The sequence below is a fragment of the Physella acuta genome, unplaced genomic scaffold (assembly GCF_028476545.2).
Source record: "Physella acuta isolate Inbredline_101_S28 unplaced genomic scaffold, ASM2847654v3 ptg001259l, whole genome shotgun sequence".
NCBI classification, from domain to species: domain Eukaryota; kingdom Metazoa; phylum Mollusca; class Gastropoda; family Physidae; genus Physella; species Physella acuta.
In genome coordinates, this window is record NW_026732774.1 from 38866 (window position 1) to 45000 (window position 6135).

Sequence of the window (6135 nt, forward strand, 5' to 3'; positions counted from 1 at the left end):
TTTAAATAGTGCTATCTGTTTAGATCACGTTACATTAGCACGGATGCCATTCATTCATCTTCCAAGTATTTAAAGCCAATCATACTATGCGTGTAATCTGTTCTCGTTTACATGTCATAGAAATAGCCTACTAACATATAGAGCATCGTTGTAAATAGAAACTGTACCATTGATCATGCGGAAATACACATACACGTATATCAAGGATGGTATTGATTCATCTTCTAGTATTTATAGCCAATCACACGATGCATGTCATCTGCTCACAATTACACATAATGTCATAAAAATAACATGAACGAACACATAGTGCATCATTGTAAATAGAAACTGTACCATTGATGGTGTGGAAATACACATACACGTAGATTACGAATGCTTTTCATTCATCTTCGAAGTATTTAAACCAAATTACACGATGTGTGTAATCTGTTCACCTTTACTACACATAATGTCATAGAAATAATATGAATTAACACACATAGCATCATTGTTAATAGAAACTGTACAGAAAGATCATAAAAATAAACATACACGTATATCACGAATGCTTTTCATTCGCCTTCCAAGTATATAAACCAAATCACTTGATGTGTGTACTCTGTTCACCTTTACACATAATGTCATAGCATAGAAATAACCCGAACAAAGACATAGCATCACTGTAAATGGAAACTGTACAGATATACCAATACATATATACGTAGATCATGATTGCAAATGGAACCTGGACCAATGCAAACAGCATTGATTTAAGTGGAAACTAGACTGCGATAAGGTTAATTAATTAATAAGCTAATCCCGGGGGGTCGGGCTGATGAAGCTGCTATGACTTGTGGGATGTGAGGATAGATAAGTCTGAATGGACGTAATGAAAGATTCTATACAGGATAATGTCGCGAGTTATAAACTTATCGATTTGAGCTGAGTTTGGGAACTGAGCTCAACTAGTAGGGATGAGGTCTATGTAATACTGCATGGATAGATCAATATAGAGTTATTTCTACATAACATTATGTTGTGCTGTTGTAGCCTTAAAACTTCTTGTCAGTTGATGAATTACACGTTACATGGGGTTTATATTTTATAATATCATTTTTATGTTATGTTTTATGCAAATCTTGACAGAGCTTAAAAAAAAAAGAATCGATAATTAGTAAGATCTTTAATTCACCCAGCTATGTTGTTGGAAATAAATTGCTTTAATGAGACAAACCGTGAACACGGTATTGCCGCCTATACATTGATATGGTAATCAAAATGGGGGATCAGTTTTAACATCATAGATTTATCGTTATTAAAATGTGGCAATTTGCTGACTTATTTAAATAACAGGTCTAATATTTCGTTGAATTGATAGTTGTATTATACGGCCTTAAGACCGCGGCAGCACTTGCCCCCTCCCCCAAACATCCCCCCCCCCTTACCCCAGCAGGATACTCCCACTGATCTCATCACGAGCCAATGATTGGTGCCTATAACCTACTTTGTTCCGTGACGTATTCTACATCTCTCGTCACGTGATTGAGTTCATCTTCTCGACGCTCTGCCTGTCAGGGCTAAAGCAATACACTTAGCCACCACTCAATTTACAACTTTCTCACCCCCCCCCTCATACACTTAGCTACCACTCAATTTACAACTTTCTCACCCCCCCCTCATACACTTAAACACCACTCAATTTACAACTTTCTTACCTCCCCCCCCCCCCCCCAAACACTTAACCACCACTCAATTTACAACTTTCTTACCTCCCCCCCCCCTAAACACTTAACCACCACTCAATTTACAACTTTCTCAACCTCCACCCATACACTTAACCACCACTCAATTTACAACTTTCTTACCTCTCCCCCCCAAACACTTAACCACCACTCAATTTACAACTTTCTTACCTTCCCCCCATACACTAAACCACCACTCAATTTACAACTTTCTTACCTCCCCCCCCCCCCCCAAACACTTAACCACCACTCAATTTACATCTTTCTTACCTCCCCCCCCAAACACTTAACCACCACTCAATTTACAACTTTCTTACCTCCCCCCCCCCATACACTAAACCACACCACTCATTTTACAACTTTCTTACCTCCCCCCCCCCCAAACACTTAACCACCACTCAATTTACAACTTTCTTACCCCCCCCCCCCCATACACGTAGCCACCACTCAATTTACAACTTTCTCACCCCCCCCCCCCATACACTTAAACACCACTCAATTTACAACTTTCGTACCCCCCCCCCCCATAAACTTAGCTAGCACTCAATTTACAACTTTTTCACCCCCCCCCATACACTTAGCTACCACTCAATTTATAACTTTCTCTACACCCCCCCCCCCTTTCCACCAAATATATCTATATATATAATTCTCCTCTTCGAGCCGTTAGAAAACAAGCTGCAAACGCTCTCCCTACCTCCCCACCCCTACATGGTATTAGTGAGCTGTGTTCACTCTAAATGTTTACAAGCAGAGCCAACGATTTTAAACGTAGGGGGGGGGGGGGGGGGGGAGGGGGGGGGGGGGAAGGAAGGGGGGGGGGTTATGGTCCTTAACGAGCTACTTATAGTGTTTTAAAGAAATATTTTCAGTGTCAGCGTTGGTACTGTCGAATTCACAAATTATGAATTATTGAAAATTAGAAACAACTAAATAGCGGCGTATGTTATGCCGCGGGCCGGCTCGTTAGCTATAATTCTTTAAAACGTTCTTACCTCCCTTCCCATATACTTATACTCAGCCATCACTCAATCTGTTACTTTCACTCCTTTACAATTCTATCTCCCCCCCCCCCCCATTCCCTACCCTCTCCCAATATACCCCGCCATCTCCCCATTACAACTTTCTATACCACCCCTCCACCAATACACTTATCTATCACTCAATTTACTGCAGTTTTTTATCCCCCCAGCCCACTATCTTGATCCCCAACAAAAGGAATTGATTACCATCTCAACACCTTCTTACACTTCACTTGTAATTGATTTTATTTGAAAGTCTTTAGTGACACTCCCTGCAACGGTAATTAGCGAATGCTTATCCCCCTTGTTCTTATATTGACCGTGTTGAGTCGGGTAATGTCTTCTCTGTTCTTTTTCATTAGCGGCTCTTTTCTTTGGTTCCTGTTAATGAAATAGTTCCGTTTCTGTGGAGTCTACTGAGTTCTCGTTCTTTGAGGCGAGGTTCGTAAATTTTAGATGGTTGGTTCAGTTAGGTCATATCGGTATAGTTAGGTCGTTTCACTTGGTCTAGTTAGGTCATTTCACTTGGTCTAGTTAGGTCATTTCACTTGGTCTAGTTAGGTCATTTCACTTGGTCTAGTTAGGTCATTTCACTTGATCTAGTTCGGTCATTCACTTGGTCTAGTTAGGTCTTTTTACTTGGTCTAGTAAGGTAATTTCACTTGGTCTAATTAGGTAATTTCTCTTGGTCTAATTAGGTAATTTCTCTTGGCCAAGTTAGGTCTTTTCACTTGGTCCAATTAGGTAATTTCACTTGGTTTATTTATATTATTTCATTTGGTCTAATTAGGTCATTTCTCTTGGTCAAGTTAGGTCATTTCAGTATGGCCCAATTAGGTCATATCAGTTGGTTCTTCCAAATTCGTCCAATTATTTCGTCCATTTCGCATACACGTATTAGGTCGCACTGTCCACTAACATCTAATTAGTGTGACCTGCAATATTAAAATGATGATTGACTATGAAGTCGTGTGTTATATGCTTGAGTTTTGTGGGGCACCCATCACGTCCATGATGCACCAATTCTATGTCCGTATACCAGGGACCAGGCTAGATTGTACTGCAGTTGGTAGACACTGACACATACATATACACTTACATATACACATACACAGAATAATTACTTACACAAGCATGCATAAACACAGACGAAAACATACACGCCGACACACATCCACACACATCCACCCGAAAATACACACACACACACACTAGCGTTCAGTATCCGTAGCTCATGGATATGATGAACATTTACGTACCGTAACGCTGATTGTAAAGTAGGCTGGAGGGGGGGGGGGTGGAATCAAAGACACCCTGACCCCTTCCATTGTTGACTCACGGTATACAAGATCACGATTCTCTTCCCCCCCCCCCCTTCTTTGGTGGCGTCTCGTAGATGAAATTTGCTGGCTAGAAATAAAATCAATACAATGACTTGATTCAGTTTGTCTTTGTAGTGTGGTCTCCCTGTTTCTTCCACTACCCCCCCCCCCCCCCCCCCCCCCCACACACAACACCCCACACCCATCCCATCATCCCTCCCATTATTCCAGACACCAGCGTGAGTAATGAGTGGGGTAGATCATGTGACTTGAGTAGATTTCGTGAGTCGTTTTGGTGAGAGGCGGGACATGGAGAGTCGGGGCTTCTCATGCGGAGCTGGTGGGGGCTGTCAGTTCCAGGGATTCTGATGTAGAGGTGGTGGGGGTCTGTTAGGTCCAGGGATTCTCTTGTGTGGAGGTGATGAGGGTCTGTTAGGTCCAGGGATTCTGATGTAGAGGTGATGGGGTCTGTTAGGTCCAGGGATTCTGTTGTAGAGGTGATGGGGGTCTGTTAGGTCCAGGGATTCTGTTGTAGAGGTGATGGGGGTCTGTTAGGTCCAGGGGTTCTTGTGTAGAGATGAAGGGGGTCTGTTAGGTCCAGGGATTCTGTTGTAGAGGTGATGGGGGTCTGTTAGGTCCAGGGATTCTGATGTAGAGGTGATGGGGGTCTGTTAGGTCCAGGGATTCTGATGTAGAGGTGATGGGGGTCTGTTAGGTCCAGGGATTCTGATGTAGAGGTGATGGGGGTCTGTTAGGTCCAGGGATTCTGATGTAGAGGTGATGGGGGTCTGTTAGGTCCAGGGATTCTGATGTAGAGGTGATGGGGGTCTGTTAGGTCCAGGGATTCTGATGTAGAGGTGATGGGGGTCTGTTAGGTCCAGGGATTCTGTTGTAGAGGTGATGGGGGTCTGTTAGGTCCAGGGATTCTGTTGTAGAGGTGATGGGGGTCTGTTAGGTCCAGGGATTCTGATGTAGAGGTGATGGGGGTCTGTTAGGTCCAGGGATTCTGATGTAGAGGTGATGGTGGTCTGTTAGGTCCAGGGATTCTGATGTAGAGGTGATGGGGGTCTGTTAGGTCCAGGGATTCTGATGTAGAGGTGATGGTGGTCTGTTAGGTCCAGGGATTCTGATGTAGAGGTGATGGTGGTCTGTTAGGTCCAGGGATTCTGATGTAGAGGTGATGGTGGTCTGTTAGGTCCAGGGATTCTGATGTAGAGGTGATGGGGGTCTGTTAGGTCCAGGGATTCTGATGTAGAGGTGATGGTGGTCTGTTAGGTCCAGGGATTCTGATGTAGAGGTGATGGTGGTCTGTTAGGTCCAGGGATTCTGATGTAGAGGTGATGGTGGTCTGTTAGGTCCAGGGATTCTGATGTAGAGGTGATGGGGGTCTGTTAGGTCCAGGGATTCTGATGTAGAGGTGATGGGGGTCTGTTAGGTCCAGGGATTCTGTTGTAGAGGTGATGGGGGTCTGTTAGGTCCAGGGATTCTCGTGTGGAGGTGATAGGGGTCTGTTAGGTCTAGGGATTATCATACGGAGATGATGGAGTCAGTTCCAGAGAATCTGATAGTTGAATATTATTCAACTGCATTTTTATTTTATAGTCTAAGTCAGTGTAATTTTTTAGTCTCATCTAGTTTAAGTCTAATCAGTATCTTGTTAATGTAAATCAGAAAGATAGGCTGATATCTAAAAGTACACCTTCAAACTTCCTCTCGTACATCAGCATGAGCGGCCCTTTCATGTAGGTCTCGTCTTGTGATCGATCGAATATTTAAGTCCTAACAGGAAACATACCCCAGTCTGCTGTATGTAGCACGTCTGGTAGCTTTACCATCTGGCTATGTATTGGGGTGGGGTGGGAGGTGCGTCATTTTCGAGGCTATTTTGTTTGTTTACAAAACATAGGGTTTTGGATTTCTCGTGTTATATTGTTTTTTAAGAATTCAGAGATAAATTATTCCATCAGTTTTCTTAATTGCTCCACCACCATTAATTCCACTTTTCTTAATTGCGCCACCACCACTAACACCACTTTTCTTAATTGCGCCACCACCCCTAACGCCACT